Source organism: Canis aureus, chromosome 13 (assembly GCF_053574225.1).
Source record: "Canis aureus isolate CA01 chromosome 13, VMU_Caureus_v.1.0, whole genome shotgun sequence".
In the NCBI taxonomy this organism is placed as follows: Eukaryota; Metazoa; Chordata; class Mammalia; order Carnivora; family Canidae; genus Canis; species Canis aureus.
In genome coordinates, this window is record NC_135623.1 from 56003064 (window position 1) to 56022165 (window position 19102).

The 19102-nt window shown below is 43.3% G+C and overlaps 1 protein-coding gene, 1 long non-coding RNA gene and 1 pseudogene across 12 annotated transcripts in view; 1 reads left to right on the plus strand and 2 right to left on the minus strand.

Moving 5' to 3' along the window:
• The window catches only part of LOC144282544 (uncharacterized), an 85518-nt gene extending 71294 nt beyond the window's left edge, over positions 1-14224 (minus strand). For 3 of the 4 annotated variants that reach the window (XR_013351005.1, XR_013351007.1, XR_013351004.1), the window contains exons 1-3: positions 13818-14224; positions 13539-13710; positions 13157-13233 (exon numbers count right to left, since the gene is read on the minus strand). This is a non-coding gene — a long non-coding RNA (uncharacterized LOC144282544). Of the gene's footprint in view, positions 1-11852; positions 12582-13156; positions 13234-13538; positions 13711-13817 lie in introns of those variants that run through there. The other variant, XR_013351006.1, reaches the window with a different exon arrangement.
• LOC144282543 (small ribosomal subunit protein eS24 pseudogene) lies at positions 11140-11699 on the minus strand (annotated as a pseudogene).
• A 245-nt stretch (positions 14225-14469) lies between the features above and the next one.
• Positions 14470-19102, plus strand: part of FHIP1A (FHF complex subunit HOOK interacting protein 1A) — a 233731-nt gene continuing 229098 nt past the window's right edge. For 5 of the 8 annotated variants that reach the window (XR_013351014.1, XR_013351015.1, XR_013351008.1 and 2 more), the window contains exon 1: positions 14471-14770. The gene's annotated coding sequence lies outside the window, so the exon portion shown is untranslated. Of the gene's footprint in view, positions 14775-19102 lie in introns of all 8 variants that reach the window. The other 3 variants (XR_013351009.1, XR_013351012.1, XR_013351016.1) reach the window with 2 other exon arrangements.

Sequence of the window (19102 nt, forward strand, 5' to 3'; positions counted from 1 at the left end):
TGGCCTAGATGCTCCAGGGGCCGGGGGCGGGGGGCGGGGGGCGCTGATCTGCACAGCTGGCGGGGGTGGCCCGCGGCAGGAGCATCCTTGCTCTCCTGGGCCCTCTCTGCTTCCATCTGTCTGGGGGGGGTGTGCAGCACAGGATCCTGGGCTGTGTCCCCCAGCACCCTGGGCTCCAGGGCCTGCGCTGCTGGAGTCGTGCTCCCAGGGCTGAGCAGCCCCCTCCGCGCAGAGCCCCCCCTGAGCTGCTCCCATGGCCCCACTGGGCACGCAGTCCAGCCTCCCGCCCTTTCCCGTGCTCTCCTCCAGGCGCCCCTCCTCTGTTAGTGACCCCGGGAGCCTGGGGGCTCCACGGCCCCTCCTGGGATCCTGCCCGAGCTCCCTGCCAGAGCCTCTCCATCGGGGAAAATGGTAAAGTTCCCACTTCTCCGGGTTGGGGCCTTCCTGTCCCGAGGCTCCCGCTGTCCCCACCCCCCCCTTAGCCCGGCTCCTCGCAGGGCCCCTCCCCCACTGGATGCTTCCTGCCCCTCTGCCTTCCTACCTTGTTAGAAGAGCAAACTCTTCTTTCTGTAGCCTTCCGGCTGTTCCCTCTTTAAATCTCAAGCTGATTTTGTAGGTTTTCAGGATGATTTGAAAGTTATCTAGGTGAGTTGGTGGAGCCGGGTGACTTGGAGACCCTACTCCTCTGCCATCTTGCCCCCCTCCCCAAGTTGAACCCATTCTTACTCCCCCAGCCCCATATTAGGTGTATGGTGTTATATTTTACATGGTTTTATTTTATGAATCCTTTGATTTTTTTTTTAATGGAAATACTTATTTTTACTGCTTTTGTGTTTTTTACTTTTTATACTCTCACTTATGGCATTTCCTTTCCACTGAAAGAGTCCCCCTTAATATGTCTGGTAGGGCTGGTGTAATCCTCATGAACTTCTTTAGTTTTTGTTTGTCTGAAAGACTCTTTATCTCCCCTCCTATTCTGAATGATAGCCTTGCTGGATAGAGTATTGTTGGCTGCAGATTTTTCCCTTTTAGTACTTTGAATATATCATGTCACTTTCTTCTGGCCTGCAGAGTTTCTGCTGAAAAGCTGCTGAGAGCTGTACACGGTTTCCCTTATATATAATTGTCTTCTTTCCTCTTGCTGCTTTAATTTTTTTTTCTTTATCACTACTCAGCTTCCTAATGCTCCATCACTTCCAGAGTCAAACCCATGGATTTAAAATATTCCAGGCTTTAAGTCCTGCTGGTTGTAAGAACTCATGACATTTGGCCCCTCTCACTTTTAGAGACAAATATTATGGATATTCATCTTCCCTGTGAGGGCTCCCCAGCGTGAAAGTCTGTTTTTCACCCTTCACCCTTCTCCATACCACCAGCTCCCTTCCCACCATGGACAGCCAAGGACCATTTTGCTTCTAACTGCGTCTTTGTTTTTGCTACTTCTTCAATGTGCCTTCTTCTCCATCTTTAGTCTTTAGATCATTTTCTGGATTATTTACACTGATGTGAGTGTTATCTAGTTGTGTCTGTGGGATGAGATGAGCTTAGGGTTCTCCAACTGTGCCATCCTCCCAGCTTCTGTCCAACCTTTGACATTTTAGTTATAATATGTTTTGGTGTGGATTTTTTGGAGTTCATCTTTTTTTTTTGTACTCACTGAAATTCCTGGATCTGGATGTTTGTTTCCCTCCCTAGGTTAAGGAAGTTTTCATCCATTATTTTTCAAACAGGTTTTCTGCCCTGTTTTGTCTCTTTTCCTTCTGAGACCCCTGTAATGCAGATGTTGCTTCATGAGGCCCCAAACTATCTTCAGTTTTTTTTCACTCTTTTTGCTGCTCTGATGGAGTGTGAGTTCCACTGCCTTCTCTTTAAGGTCACCGATCCTTTCTTCTGCTTCATCTAATTTGATGTTGAATCCCTCCAGTGCATTTTCCAGTTTGGTTATTGTATTTTTCAGCTCTGTGACTTCTTTTTGGTAGTTCTGTATTTTCTATCTTTATTAAGGTTTTTACTGTGTTCATCTATTTTTTACCTGTGTTCAGTGAGACTCTTCATGACCATTATTTTGAACTCTTTATCAAGTAAGTCACTTATCTGTTTCCTTAAGGACTGTTTTTTTGGAAGTTTTAGCATGTTCTTCGATTGGGAACACATTCTTCTGTATCTTATTCTTCTTGGTTTTTTTTTTTTTTTTTTTTTTTTGACACTGGGTTGGTTTCTATGTATTAGATAAAACAGCTACCTTTCCCAGCCTTGGAGGAGTGACCTTGTGTGGGAGATGAAACGTATTGTTCAACTTTGCTCTGGCTCTAGGGTATCTTTCAAATATTTGAGGTTGCCCAAGCATCTATTTTATTTTTAGTGGCCCTCAGTAGTTGAGGGTATGCCAAGACTTGTCAGTTTTCCAAAGGTGGAGGATCTCAATCAGCACCTAGGTTTAGGCCAGGCCTTTAAGTAGCAGCTTTTAAAGTATGCAAACATATATAGTCCTATGGGACTGCAAGCATTAAGTCCCACTGGCTCTTAGAACCAGGTGATCTAGAGGTGTCCACTGGTGACAGCTATAAGAATTGGGGTACTAGAGGAGGGTACTTGCTCCTTTCCAAGAGATATGGGGAGGTGGAGTGAGGCAGAAGGAGAGGGCAGATGGTGCATGCCAGCCTCTGTCCCTAAAGAGTACCCAAGTGGGTTCCTTGATATGTATTAAATTAGATGCCTGTACTTCTAAGTGGTGCTTAAGATAATCAAATAAGCATTGTTCATATAAAGTCTGGGTTCCTCTAAATTAACTGCCTCTGCACTGGTCCCTGTGATGGGTGAGTTTGAGTGTGAGAGCTCTTTAAGAGCTATTTCTCAGTTCTCTATAGCTTTGTTGGTTTGGGGACATGAGCTGCATTGGTTTTCAAAACTTGGCATTTTGGGGGCTTGTCACTCAGGTACAGGTGTTGAACACTCTTGTGCCCAATGTGGAGTTCAAACCCTTGGCTCCTCAGAGAGAAGCTCCAGGTTTTGATTGCCTTCCTGATTTTGCATCAGTGTGTCAGGAGTTGAGTTTGATAAGATTGTCTCAGCCACTCCTTAAACCCACTTTATTTTATTATTTTTTAAAGTTTTTATTTATTCATGAGAGACACACAGAGGCAGAGACACAGGCAGAGAGAAGCAGGCTCCATGCAGGGAGCCCCATGTGGGACTCAATCCCAGGACTCCAGGATCACGCCCTGAACTGAAGGCAGGAGCTAAACCGCTAAGCCACCCAGGCGTCCCTTAAACCCACTTTAATATGCACCCCCCCCCCCCATTTGTCTGATGTATAGGATTTGCTCAGCTAGTTTGTGGTTTTTGTTTTGTTTTTGTTTTTCTCCAGAGGAAATTATTCCATATTTAGCCGTTGATTCAGTGTATTCACGGCAGAAGGTGAGGTCAGGATCTTCCTACATTACCATGCTGAGCTAGAACTTCTAAGTACCATTCTATTAGTTTCTAGGCAGTCCCAACTAAAGTTAATTCCATTTAAAAAATTTCCTCTAACTCTAATCATGTTATACCTTGCTATAGTGATAGGCATAGGCAGTTTATTTTCTTTTCTGGATTACTGTGGTGGGATGGTGTTATGTTCATTTTTATGGTTCCCTTTAGGACTAATAGCAGGTTTGGGTTTGGTAGGTTCTTAATGTGTGTACTACATTGAAGGGAAGGAAGAAAATAAATATATATGTATATATACACACCTGGTGTATTCCTTATCCTTAAGATATGCATGTGTACTTACATAAATATATTTGCAGTGATGTTTCATGCATTAAATCAAAGATTTCTGGTTCTAGATAAGATCATGAACTGAGCATGACTGCTGGGTCCTTCTCATACACAACCATTCTGGAGATGCCAGAAAGGAGATATTTATAGCAACCTAGAATCTAAGGAAAAAATTTCTTTTTTTTTTTTTTTAATTTATTTATGATAGTCACAGAGAGAGAGAGAGAGAGAGAGAGAGAGAGGCAGAGACACAGGCAGAGGCAGAAGCAGGCTCCATGCACCGGGAGCCCGATGTGGGATTCGATCCTGGGTCTCCAGGATCACGCCCTGGGCCAAAGGCAGGCGCCAAACCGCTGCGCCACCCAGGGATCCCGGAAAAAATTTCAATCTAACAATGGACACTAACCAAAAATCTATAATAAACATCCTACTTAGCAAAATTTTAGATGCTGCATTACTTAGGAAGTTGTTTCCTGTATGTAAAAGAAACCAACACAATAGTGGTAAGCACACGAGGGATTGGTTTTTCCTCATAGCAGGAAGCCCAGAGGTGGGCAGTACAGTTCTGTTACATGTCCTCACAAAGCTTCAGTGTTTAGGCCCCTTCTAGTTTTCTGATCATCCTTTCACACATCGAGCTTTTCCACCCTCATCCTTTCAAGGTGGCTTTTGCTTCTCTGGTAACCATAATCTAGGCAGGAAGAAGGGAGAGTGGAGGGAAGGGCAAAGAGATGTGGAACCTAGCCAGCTACGCTTTCTGAAAGCTCACACAGGGGCATTGTCTAACATCCCACTGGCTTGACTATTACATGACCACTTTTAGTTACAAGGACAGCTGCACTTTTGCCTCTATAAAAAAATTGGGTTCTGGCGGAAAGGAAAAAAATAGAGACTTGAGGTTGGGTAGACCAACCAAAAGCATCTGCTTTGTATTCTGTTGAGGTTTGAGAATAGCATCATGATCTCCACTGTGACCACTACCTTTCAAGTTAGTGGCTGATGTCTTGGCTATTGCAAAAAGACAACAATAAATGTGAAAATAACTTGGTCAGTTCTGCTAAAATTGGCAAAAACCAAATCTAGCTTATTAACTAAGTTATTGAACAATACTAGGTAGCTTGCTGAGCCTATAAAATCGGCAATGTGTTTCCAATACAAATTTGGAAACTATAGAACTAGGAACTGTACCCAAATCATACCAAAGATCAGCTGTAGTGGAGAGCAGAGACTCTACCATGGGTCCGGCCAACTCTACCAATCTGAGCATTGGGTACTCGTGCAGGAATCTCTGCCGCCACCCAATCTCTGTTTTCTTTCTTTCAGGATGACTCTGAACAGTGATTTCTTCTCATTTCATTAATGTCCCTTTTAAAATCTGTGTTATCTCTGCATAGGAGTCTGAAAAAAGCAAGTTTCTGTCTTTATTATGGGTGTTGGGGATTTAACAGGAAAGAAACCTCTTGTAATTCCCAAGAAGGATGTTTAGAGATGCTAAAGGACTGGAAAGAATGATGAATACATTAAAACATATCACAACATATTGCTTTCAGATGTTGATAATTTATATAAATCCTCTTCAAATTCAACCAACCTTTAGAACCAAAAAGAGAGTACAGCAAAACAGCCAGGTACATGATAAACATATAAAAACAAACTTCATACCTCCATATTAACAATGATAGAGTAGAATTGCAACAAAACCATATGACATACAGAAATTGAGCTATTAAAGAATATAAAAATAATTATGGAATAAATTGTGCAACTTCATTAAAGGATATTTTAAAAATATCTGAATAAATGAAACAAAATATCCTGGCAATAGATGAGATCTGTTAACATTTTGAAGATTTAATTCCTCAAAAATTAATATATAAATGCAGTATAATTAAAAAGAATCGCAGAAGGATTTTTAGAGATAAATCAATAAAGTGGTTTTAAAATGTATTTCGTGAATATATAAAGGACAGTTTTGAAAAATAAGCCAAAGTAATTGAAATAGTGTAAGAGGATCAAATCTTTAAGCTAAGAAGTCAGGGTAGAAAGTCAAGAAACAGACCTGTGAATATATGGGAATTTGCTATGGAGAAATAAAATCAATAAAGAAATACTGGATTATTTAGTAAATGGTACTGAGAAAATTAGCTCACTCTAAGGAGAAAAATACAATCAAATCCCTAACTTATCTAAAAATAAACTCTAAATGTATTATAAAGGATTAAATATAAAATTGAAGAAGAAAATATAGTAGAATACTAGGAAAGGAAAAGATTTCTTTAATAAGAGTTCCAGGTTGAGTCTTCCAGGAAACAGACCTTAAGATAGAGTTTTGCATTTGGGGAGATTAGTGGGCTATGGTCTCAGGGTCAACACCTATGGAGGAGCCAAGGAAGCAGGATCCTGCAGAGTGAGAAGTTGAACTGTGGTAGTCTTAGTTTGATCCCATGAGAAGCTCCAGAACTGAGACAGTTCTGATTTGGACTGAGTGGACCCAAACTTTATCCCTTGTATAGACCAGTTACTGTCCCCAGGAAGTGGGCACAACTTTGGGTAAGATAGTTAGGCAGGGGCAATGCCAGAGTCTCCCACCTTTTCCTCTTGGCAATTGTGAATAATGCTGCTATGAACATGCTGTGTAAATATCTCTTCAAGATCCCACTTTCAATTCTTTTGGCTATATATAAGAAATGGATTGCTGGATCAGATGATAATTATATTTTTAACTTTTTGAGGAAGTAGCTGTACCAATTTGCATTCCCACCAACAGTGCACAGGGATTACCCCTTTCTTTCCATATCCTTGCCAGCACTTTTCTGAGTGTGTGTGTGTGTGTGTGTGTGTGTGTGCGCACGCCTGCATTTTTTTGGTAGTGGGTGTCCTAATGTGTGTGGGGGATTATCCTGTAGCCTTGATGTGCATTTTTTAGTTTTTTGAAAGTAAAATTTATTATCTTATAATCATAAAAGGAACATATATTAGGTTGTAGAAGGTTGGGAAAACAGAAAATTATAATGAAGAAAATATCTTTTAGAGTCTTGGTACTTCAAGATAATCAATGTTAAAACTTTGGTTTGTGTGATTCAATCTTTTTTTCTGTCCATATTTACACATGGGTGATGCTAGCTTATATTACCCCTTTAGGCAAGTCTAAAAAGTTCTTCTGTTCTCTGGGTGAATGCAGCCCTGTAGCAGGGTGATGCAGCTTGATAAGCAGAATGCAGCTAGATTTCAGATTTCAGTTGCCTCGAGGGCAGGTACCCTGTGTAGTGAACAACTTGGGTAACCGTAAGTCATAGTTCTGAATGTACACATGGGTTTTATTTTAGATTTTTTATGAAACTGAGATCATCTACATGATAGACTATGTTTGGATAGAACAAAATTTATTTTGGTTCATTCCTGTTTGAGAAATTGTTTGCAAAATGTTGATATTATAAATTCTTGCTGGTATGATAATACTTTTAGTATTATTTTCTTGGGATAAATTCCAAAAAACTGCCTTGATAATTAATTAAACCTGAGTGCTTATCAGATGCACTACGCTGTGCTCAGAGAGATACAATCATCATCACACACCAATGATTTAGGTACTATGATTCTCTCTTTTTAGAGATAAAACTGAGGCACAACAAGAAATGAAGTGACTTAGTTACTTGATCCAAGTCATACAGCTGGAAGTATAGAGTTGGGATATGAACACACTCTGTCAGTGCATCTACTCCAGAGCCTAAGCCATGAACATGTTACCACTGATTCACTTAAAAGGACAAGACGGATGATGGAAGAGTTTTATGATAAATAAGACTTGCATCATCAGTGGAGTAGACCACTGATAATTTCTACAGGAGAGGAGACCATTCACAAGGATTGGCTTATTATTATTATTAATAATGTATTTGTTAGAAGAATTTTTTGACAGAATTATTAATATTTGAACAAGACACACATTGTTCATTTCTAAGCTCTTTTTAAGAGAAGCAACTTAAGAAGATAATTTAAATTTAGATTTAATCTGACTATAAATGATACTGTCTTTGTGTTCCAAGATATCTGGGTCAGTGAAGGGATCGTTTTGACATCCTCATCTCAGACTGCTCACTTCCCTATTCTGCACCTGAACTTCTATTTTTGTTAATCAGAGGTGATAGCCTTTGTTCACTTCCTCACAGAGATGTAAAGATATAGACTCTAGTCCCATGAGTTATGTGAAAGAAGAGTGTTTGCTAGTACTAATGAGATATTGTTCTTCCTTTTTTCATATAATCATGTTTTAATATTTTAAATATTTTTTGGGAAATATATAATGCAATTTAAAATACAATTACATTTTTAAAGCGGGAATAAAGGAGGTAAGAAAAGAAGGGAGTCTTCTGAAGGCCTTCTGTGTTAAAGAAATTTAATATGAATACTTGGACATAATGTGTATAACAAGCTAGAGAAGGTCAGAATAAATGAGACAAATTAATGAAAAATATAATCTAGACAGGTTGAAATTATATTACTAGTATATGCACTCACAACATTGCCTTTCTTTCTCTTTTCTTCTCTTCTCTTTTCATTTTTCTTTCTCTTTTCTTTTCTTTTCTTTTCTTTTCTTTTCTTTTCTTTTCTTTTCGTAGGCTCCACACCCTTGAACTTACAACAGATCGAGACCTGAACTGAGATCAAGAGTTAGATGCTTCCCTGACTAAGCCATCCAGGCACCCTCCAATGTGCTTATTTCTAATTTTTTAAAGTTATTTTGTTATTTAAATTCAATTAATTATTATGGATTATTCAATTATTATTATGGATTCGGAGGTAGAGGTCAGTGATTCATCAGTCTCCGATAATATCCAGTGTGTATTTCATCATGTGCCCTCCTTAATGCCCATCACCCAGTTAGTTACTCTGTCCCCCCACTCCTCTTCTCTCCAGCAACCCTCAGTTTGTTTCATGATTAAGAGTCTCTTTTGGTTTGTCTTCCTCTCTGATTACATCTTGTTTTATTTTTCCCTCCCTTCCTCTAATGCTCTTCTATTTTGTTTATTAAATTCCACATAAGAGTGAGATCATAATTGTCTCTGGTTGACTTATCTTGCTTAGTATAATACCCTCTAGTTCCATCCATGTCATTGCAAATGGCAAGATTTATTATTATTTTTTTTGATGGCTGAGTATACAAGATATTCCCTTGTATGTATATATACCACATCTTCTTTATCCATTCATCTGTTGATGGACATTGGAGCTCTTTCCATAGTTTGGCTATTGTGGACATTGCTACTATAAACACTGGGGTGCAGGTGCCCCTTTGGATCACTACATTTGTATCTATGGGGTAAATTCCTAGTAGGGCAATTGCTGGGTTGTAGGGTAGCTCTATTTTTAACTTTTTGAGGAACCTCCATACTGTTTTCCAGAGTGGCTGCATCAGCTTGCACTCCCAGCTTCTTTCTAACTTCACTTAATCATTTCAACTTTTAAAGTAGTAGAGTTCAAATCAATGGCTGTCACTGGATACATCATGTTAAAAATGCATTGCTTCAAACTAAAACTCTTTTAAATATTGCCAGTGGGAGTGTAAATTGGTATAACCACCTTGGGAAAACTTTGGCGGTATCCACTAAATCTCATTATGTATACAGCCTATCATCCCCCCAGAGTGTGACACTATCTTATGGCAGAAAGTGTGCAAATAGAGAAAACAAAGAGAATAAAAAGAGGTCAACCTAATATAGAGATAACCTAATAAAAAGAGGGCAACCTAATATAGAGATTATTAAGGATTATCCTACTTTAATATTGTTTTGTAGTAGGCTTATTTTATATAATAATGTATTGTGAACCATTTTCATTTAATAGACATTCATTAATATTTTTAAAAGTCTGCTTATACTCTTATAACATGGTTTCACATGGGTTCACTCTTATAACATGGCTGTCTTGGTGGATACTTAGCATATTTCTTTTCACTACACTTAAATGACACTGTGATGGACATTCTTATATATAAAGTTTTAGCAAATATTTGAATATTAGATAAATTTCTAGAAGTAAAATTTCTGGTTTGAAAAGTATAAACATTTTGAATATTTAGATCTACATTTCTAAAAATTGCTGTGACTTCCTTCAGTATGGTATGATATTGTCCAACATCCAACAATATTATTTCTATGAATTTTCTGATCTTGCCAAATTTATAAGTAAAAAATAATTGTTTCTCATTGGCCATTTGTGCTTTTTAAAATTTTATTTTTTAGAATTCTCTGTTATTTTGACTATTTTTCTATTGATACATCTCATTTGAAATAAATTTTTATAAGGAGTAGCAACAAAAAATTCTTTGCTTATTACATATGTTGTATTTTTTTGTTTTATTACAAACTTTTCATATTTTAAACTCCTTTCTCAAATTAGTAAACTCTGATACCTTGGTTTGTCTCCTTAAGGAAGTAGATAGAACTCAGGAGAAACTACTATAACATGGATTTGATGTTTAGATATATTGTAAAATAATCACAACAGTTCTAGTTATCATCTATCATCATACAAAATTAATAGAATATTATTGACTGCATTTCCCCTGCTGTATAATACTTCCCTATGACTTATTTGTTTTATAACTGGATGTTTGGACCTCTTGTTCTCTTTCACCCATTTTATCCCCCATCTCTACGCCCTGCTCCTCTGGCAACTATCAGTCTGTTCTCTATATCCATGAGTCTGATTTTTTTTTTTTTTTTTTTTTTTTTAGAGCTTATTTTAGAGAGACTGTGAGTGGGGAGGGGCAGAGCAGGGAGGAAGACTCTGAATCAGACTTTGCACTGAGCATGGAGCCGGACATGGCGCTTGATGCTACCACTGACCTGAGCTGAAATCAAGAGCTGGAGGCTTATCTAACTGAGCCACCCAGGCGTCCCTGTTTTGTTTTCTAAAATTCCCCATGTAAGTGAAATCATATGGTATTTGCATTTCTCTGACTTATTTCACATAGTATAATACTCTCAAGGTTCATCTGTGTTGTCACAAGTGGCAAGATTTCATTCTTTTTTTATGACTAATATTCCATTGTTTTTATATTTTTATTTCATGCCCTTTCTTTCCTGTTTTCATTTCCTTCTCCTTTACTTTTAGTAAGACTTATTTCCTCTAAAACAGTGACCCTGTTTCCTCCCCAGAGGGCATAGTAGATAGGTATGAAACTCATTTTTGTAGAGAGGGAGTTAACATTCTTAACCGTTGCTGTTTATCAGGTACTGTGCTAGACACTTCACTGCATTAATTCATGTTATCCTTAACACAACTCTAATGAGTTAAGTTTTTCCTTCATTTGATAAAGTGAGGAACTTAAAGATTGTTCAAATTATGTGTTCTTTCTTTTCTGTCTTCCCTTTGGCCTTCTTTTTTTTTTTTCACATTAACGTTCTTAGTTTATTAATCCTCTCATGAAAAATCTGCACAATCACTACAGATAAAGCCACTGCAGAATCTTTACTCCTTCTGTTGTCCAATCTCCAGCTCACTTTTTGCCAGCACCAACGTTGGCTTTTGCAGATCCCCTGACTTTCTTCATTCTGTTTTTGCGTTCTTTGCGCTGTTTTCTTGAAGTCTTTTTCTTCTCATACAGGCCATGTCTTGCAAGTCTATGTTTGGGTTCATTTTTCTTTGCATAATCCAAGGAATCATAAATCACCCCAAAGCCAGTTGTCTTGCCACCACCAAAATGGGTTCTGAATCCAAATACAAATATGACATCTGGTGTGGTCTTGTACATTTTGGCTAGTTTTTCCCAAATTTCTGTCTTAGGTACTGTTGCCTTCCCGGGATGAAGAACATCAATGACCATCTGTTTCCGCTGAAGCAGTCGGTTGGTCATGAACTTCCTGGTCCAGATAGTTACTGTGTCATTCATGATGGCGGCCGAGCTTCAAGCAGCTGAGGAGAAAAGCCTCTCTGGCCTTCTTGATTTTTATACCCAGTCTGCTCCTTTTGAAGTCTTCTCCTTTATTCTGGCAATTCCATCCTTCCAGCTGCTCAGGCTCAAAACCTCAAAGAGTCTTCCTTGTTTTCTTTCCTTCATGCTTCACATTCAATCTGTGAAGAGGCCCTGTCAGTTTGTTACCTCCAGTCCTATCTCCCTAGTCAGAGCCACTATCCTCTTGCTCTTGGATTATTTCAATAGCCTTCTAACTAGTCTCTGCTACCCACTCCTGTCTATACTCAGCCTAAAAGTCAAAGTGTTCCTATGTGTCAGAAGATGTCATTTTTCTACCCTAAACCCTCCAATGGCTCCCAACTCAGTCAGAGTAAAAGCCTCACCCGAACTGTACCACCCCAACTCTTCCTGTCTTTACCTTCTCCATTCGGCCACTCTGGTTTCTTGGTTGTTCCTAGCGCACCCAGGCATGTTCCTGCCTCAGGGCTTTGGTACTTGCTGTGCTTTCTGCCTTGAAAGTTGCCTGTCCAGATATCTCACTCCTTAACCTCCTGTAGGCCTTTGCTCAAATGTTACCTCCTCCAGAGGTGTTCCTTGATCATCTTATTTGAAAGAGTACCTGTCATACTCCTTATGTCTCCACCCTGTTTAATTTTCCTCCGGAGCATTTCTATTTTTTTTTCTATTTTTTTAAAAGATTTTATTTATTGATTCATGATAGACATAGAGAGAGAGAGAGGCAGAGGGAGAAGCAGGCTCCATGCCGGGAGTCCGATGTGGGACTCCAGGATCGCGCTCTGGGCCAAAGGCAGGCGCTAAACCACTGAGCCACCCAGGGATCCCCATCCTCTGGAGCATTTCTAATCAGTCGGCAGTCCACAGGTTTATAGTTGGTCTCTCTCATCTGGAAAGTAAGCTCCATTAGGGTTACTAGCATTTTTATGTGTTAGTTCTCCCCTGTGACCCCAAAACCTAGAAGAATGCCTAGCATGAAAAAAACCACTAAATGAACAGTGATTAAGTGAATGATTCCCCCATGTTCCATTCATTAGAGCCGTCCAAGGTGACCTGCTGGCCAGAACTTCCTCTTTTCTTTCTCTCTTGTCCTTCCCAGCTTTTACTTAGGGGACTTTGTCTACACTTGTTTCAGGTGAAACGTTGGTGAATCCTGAGAGGAATCACAGCAAGGGCAACCGTCTTCCTGCTGCTGTTCGGGAGCCACAGCAGTGGTGGTAGACGGCCTTAGAAGGAAGTGTGAAATATGTATCCTCCCATTACCGTGGTTGCAAGAGAGAACTGAAACTGGAGATACCTGATTTTGGTTCTCTCCAGATGTCATTCATTGAGAACGAAGGGAGGAAGATGCTTCCTCCAAAGGGGAATTTGGTAAGGTGCCAGCAGGATGCTGCTGAGGTGGAAAATTCTCCACATCAGCCTTTGTAAGCTGGTGTGGCCCAACCTGCTCAGGTTTTGGCTTACCTCAAGTTTCAACCACGCCAACCACAGAGCTCTGAAACAGCCAGGAAGGCCTCGACTGAAGAATTTGATTCCTCCTCCTGGATTTAAAGTCCAGAAAGCAAAGCACTGACTATGCTGCCCAAGCACGCAGGGGGTGTGGGAGATAGAGGAATGGGGAGGGAAGGCGGCCCTTCCCAGTTTGGCATGGACACAGGCCCAAGTGTCTAATGAAGGGCAGACGGCAAAGGAGGGGCCAGGCTGTGCAGGGGCCTCCCCCGGGGAGGTCTGGGCTCTGGGAGGGATGTTGACACGGGCAGTGCTAAAGACCAACAGTTCTCTCCACCCCACCTCACCCTGCCCCAGTGTGTGTGTGTGGCCTGGGGGGGATGGATTCTGAACCTGCCGTCCCATCGTCCTGGGAGTCTCCAGCCGGGGATGGTTCCTTTCAGCTGTAGAACTGCCCAAATTAGGAAGCCCTCATTTAGGGGGTGAAGCCCTCATTTAGGGGGTGTGGTTCTCCAGTGACCGTGTGCCTCGCGCACACATACTCACAAACTGCAGTAACACTGACTCATCTTAAAAAAAAAAAAAAAGAGCACCACCTGCTTCCCCCCCAGCCTCCCACCCCGGGCTCCCCCAAACCCTGCCATTGTCCGCCCAGGGCAAATCTCCCCCTGCCCACTTCAGTAGAATATGCCAGAATAACCGGCGGACGTTTCCGACCCCGGATTCAGCTCTCTTGGGACTCTATGAACATCTTAAAATTCAAGCCTCAGGGACAAAAGGAGGGCTTCAGTGAAAGCAACTGGAGTGGGAGAGGGAGAGGGCGCCGCCGGCCGCGGTCACGCCCTGGAAAGCGAGACATCTCAGAGGTCGGGCGGCCTGGCCCCACCGCCCCCACTCGGCGGGACCCCGGAAACGAGCCCCCGCTGGTTCATAAATGCGGATTCATTTTCTCGTCTGGGGGGTGTGCGTGAGCGCGGCCGTGTGTGAAGGGGCGCAGTTCTGGCAAAAGACGAGCCCCCGAGGCCGGGTGTCCTTCACGCCGCCCGGGTTAAGTTTCGGTGGAAAGTTTCCCTCCGAGGCTCCTCCCCCTTCACCCTGGAAACCAGGGCCCCGCGCACCTGGCGGCCGCGAGGCCCGGGGGCGGGGCCGGCGGGGCGGGGGCGGGGCCAGGCCGACGGGGGCGGGGCCAGGCCGGCGGGGGCGGGGCCAGGCCGGCGGGGGCGGGGCCAGGAGCGCGCTCCCCGGGGCCGCCGGGCAGGTTGGGCCCCGCCCCGCAGGTTATGCCCCGCCCCGCCCCGCCCCGCCCCGCCCCCGCTCCCGCGAGCAGAGCTGGGAGGGGTGAGTGGTGCGGAGCCCGGGATCCGCGCGGCTCAGCCGCCCGCTGACGCACCGTCGAAAAGTTGCGCTCAGCCCTCCTCCCTCCTCCTCCTCTCTTCCCAGGGCCTGGCGGGCTGCGGAGTTGGAGCCGCGCGGGGAGCAGCCGGCCCCCTCCCCACTCGGTGCCCCGCGCGCGGGGGGCGGCTCCGCGGCCGGTGCCTCCAGGACGGCGGCACAAACTTTCCCGACTGTTTGCGGACACCGTCCCGAGAGCCCCGCACGGCGGGGAGGAGGAGCCAGGTCTGCGGACAGGTAGGTACGTGGCATCCTGCTCTGAGCTGTGCGCTTGCGGGATTCCTTTACTTGGGGGGCTCGAGGGAGGCGGGGAGGGCAGACGGGCCTCTCCCCTGCACCCCGGCTGGGCGGGAGGCGCGGCGGGGGGTGGGGGTTGCGCTGGGAACACCCCGAACGGGATCGCGGCGGGGAGGAGGCGCTGCGGGAGCCGCGGGAGCCCGCGTTGCCCGGTGACTGACCTCGGGGGACAGCCAGCCAGCTTGTTTTGACGGAGGAAGATGTCATCAGGACTCGCTGGCTCTTTCCCTGGTCCCTGAGGCCAGAGAGCGGGGGTCCTGTGGGAGGAACGGGCAGAGGCGAGAGCTCTAGGGCGCAGCCTTGCTCGCCCGGGGACAGAGGAGGTGCCGCTCTGAGGGCTGCAGTGCTCTGCGGGTGTAGGGACGGACTTGTTGGGTGGCTGTTGCTCAATTCCATAAGGTCTCTGTGAGACTGCGTTCACGTCGTGGTGGTGGTTATTGATGGTGTGCCTGCTTGTCCGTCCGTCTCTCCCCCGCCCCGACTCTAACAAGGCTTTCTTGTTAACCCCGTTTCTGCTGGCGAAGGGCGCTAGCTGCCGTCCTATTTCAAGCCCGGCCAGAGAGAGGTGTTGGGAGCAGCTGTAGTCGTGTTTGCTTGGAACTTTGGGAATCACGTGAGCCCTGGTTCACCCACCTGGATCCACCGATTCTTAACAGATCCAGCTTCCACCATTCAGCAAGCGGTGCAGACCTCAGCCATCGGGTGGCAGGGAGATACCTCCTTTAGAGGAAGGAGCCCCAAACAGAGAGAGACAGCCCTGAGGAGTAATAGTAAGGCGACAGATTGGGCCCACCCACCGGGTTCTCTGGAAGAGCTCTGCTATCAAATTCATCTTATTAGGAAGTCATCTGCTCTCTGCTAATAGCCAGAGCAGCCCTGATGAAATTATGTAGGTCATTGAAAAATAATTCCTGCTTAATCACCTTTATCCTGTTGATTAATGAGAGAAAAGATTTCCTCTCCTTAATGTACCATGCCTGCTTGGCGGGGTCACCTGCCTGACCTCAAGTTCACTTGTACACCTGGCACTAGACGTGATGTTGTCCCTGCCCAAAGCTAGCATACCCCAGCTGAAGTCTACACTTGGAGAATGTTAGTGGTCACCTCTGGACAGATATTCTGCAGGAGATTCAGTCCATAAATTTTAATGCTGCATACTTGTTGGCTTTAGATAACTTTTCAGATAATTAAAAACGGATTTCTTTTAGCTGTGGTTAATCCCTTTCCACAGAGCTCATAAGAATTGTGCCCATGCTTGTCTTGAAACGCATGAGAGTTTGGGGTCCTATTTTTTGTTTGTCCTGTAGCCTCAGGAACAGGATTAAATTGTGTGGGGTGGATGAAAATGGCAAACCGCCCCCCCCCCCCAAAAAAACGGGGCATCAGTGAGCTGGATTCAGAGAGAGGTTTAGAGTGGTCTAATAATGTAGGCCCAACTACCTAGCTAGCTTCCTTCTTGCCTCTACATAGAGACACTGTAGGTTGTATTGCATGTAATGTAGGCTTTTGAAGACTAGAAGTCAAAAGACTGTTCGGAGTAATGTGTCACTGGAAGTTCTGCATGATGATATCCCAAGTTTGGCTCAAAACACTTTTCCTGCAGTTTGTTCTACCATGATAGGAAGCCAGTAGATAGTGTCTGCAAATCAGAAAGCAGATGTACAAACAAATCATGTAGAAAGAGAGAGGTACATATTAGAAGAAACAGGAGTTGCCTGAGAAGTGACTTTTGAAATTTCGTTCTTGTATTACTTAAAATTTTGATAAGGAAGCTTCCCCTCTCTGCAGATAAGAAACAGAATTGCTTTCCCAGATCCATGCTTCAATGCTTGATCTTTACTCTGTGTACAGGTTTCATAGAGCAATGCATGGGCCCGTTGAAGAATTGGGCACTCACATTCTGGCCTTGAAACACAATTTCTATCTACTTCACTATCTTTCTCAGCAACTTCCAGCTTTTAGCCTCGGTAGAGGAACGGTGCTCAAGAGGGACCAGTAATGTCAGGGATTTCATTTGTAGGGATCTGATCTCTTAGTAAAGACAAATACCGAAAGTAACATTTCTATAGTGTTTTATGATCAGCAAAGTGCGTTGACATGTACCACGTTTTTGCTTTGTGGTTTAACCATTTTGTAGTGGGTGCTGTTCTAATTAGGCTACATAGGAGGAAAACAGAAGATTCTGAGAAAATAAGGAACTTTTAGGTACATACTTCTGCTACCCTTTTAAAAGGAAAAGGCTTTAAAAAAAAAGGAAAAGGTAAGTAATTCAACCAGCAAAATTGAGTTTATTCAGAAGCGGCAGAGGAATTGCAGTTCAGGACAGGCAAGTGATGGTGAACCATGGGCAACCTGGGAGAACAAAAGAGGAGTGTGCTTTTATAGAGGAAAGGAAGTTGGGAGGGGTTTGTCTTGAACAAAAGTTCTTTGGAGGAGAAATGAGAGAAGTTCTGAGTGGTGGCAGCTTCTCGCTGGCTGCAGGCAAGGGCAGCTTGCTGTTGCTGGGCTGAGAGGAAATCTTCCTTCTGGATTGTGCAGGCTGTGACCACGAGTGGTATGTGTGTCAGAGCTCTCCTTTTGTGGCTTCTCAGCTCCAATTTTGAGTTCGATTTCTTTAACACATTTTTATGTTTCCCTCTTTTGGTCAAGATGTTTCTTTAAAAGCATCACTGACCAAGAGTTGGGTCATCTGTTCCTTATAGGAAAAGTTTCTGTCCCTTGATGTGAGGAAGGACCTTTTCTGGGTGTCATGGCCCATGTCAAAGGAAGTGCCCAGATTGGAAACTGTTGAGGCCACATTTGAGTAACAAGGCAGGGTAGAAGGGAGAAATCTCAGGCATTTCTCATCTAAAGTCTATATCAAGGTTGTAAGCACTGATGTTAATCTTGATGCCCAGAGTCAGCAACACCTTATTTGGTACATTGTTCCTTTTTTTTTTTTAATTTTTAAAATTTATTTATGATAGTCACACACACACACACACACACACACACACAGAGAGGGAGAGAGAGGCAGAGACATAGGCAGAGGGAGAAGCAGGCTCCATGCACCGGGAGCCCGACGTGGGATTTGATCCTGGGTCTCCAGGATCGCGCCCTGGGCCAAAGGCAGGCGCTAAACCGCTGTGCCACCCAGGGATCCCCTGGTACATTGTTCCTACAAAGGTTTGACAGGCACCAGGTGCAGAGCTTAAAAATGATTTTATAAAATAAAATGAGAGGAGCAGAATAATGACCCCAGTTTGTATCATAGTCTAAATCCAGGAGCCTAAACCTGAAGGCAACTAGCCAAAGAAATCAAGGACCATGGATTGTCACGTGGAATATTTTTTAAAATCTATTTTATTTAAATTCAGTTTGCCAACATATAGTGTAACACCTAATGCTTATCTCCTCGTGTGCCCTCCTTAATGTCCATCACCAGGCTACCCTATCCCTCCACTAACCTCCCCTTCTGCAACCCTTTGTTTCCCAGAGTTAGGAGTCTCTCATGGTTTGTCTTCCTCTCTACTTTTTCCCCAATCAGCCCCCCTCCTTTCCCTTTGGTCATGAGGAATTTGTGGTAGCCGATATGCTTGTTCCCTAATTTTATGTATTTGGCTTTCTACTTCTCCTGAGGAGTTTATTCATGTATGTCAGGTGTTTGCTATCACACAAATACCTTCTTATTTAGCAAGTAGGTGATCAAGGATTACGTGATTGTCCAAAACTACATTAACCAGTGAGTCAAGTAATTGTTATTGGATGACTGTTGTCTTCAGAGTGGAATTGGAGAGTTTTTCTGACTCCAGAGAGAGCTTTCTAATAATTTGTTCACTGGTGTAGTACCTACAATAGGGATAAGTGCCCTTCCAATAGAGGCAAATCCAGAGTTCTATATACCTCCTGGGAGTTCCTGGTTATGGCAGCAGTAAAGGTTTAGTGGAGAAGACCAATGAAAGGTTTCAGATTTATTGTTAGAAATTCTAGTAAGCAGTGGCCTCCAATCTGCCAGCTGTCTAAACATTCATAGGCCCATTGAGAGGCCCATTCTTCACAAAGGTAAAATCAGGTGGTGCATATAAGATTCCTGCTAGAGCTTGATTATTAATGGCGCTGTTAATTGGGATGATTTAGTTGGTCCTTTAAAGCCAAGGGTCAGTGGTGTTTGAGGAATAATTGGGGTGAAAGCAATCTTATTCTGTGGACTTTGTTCTTAAAAGGCTGTATAGAGAGGGGTTGTTTTGCTAGGGCAAGGAGACCTAAGGCAGTAATGAGAATGGGCAACCATAT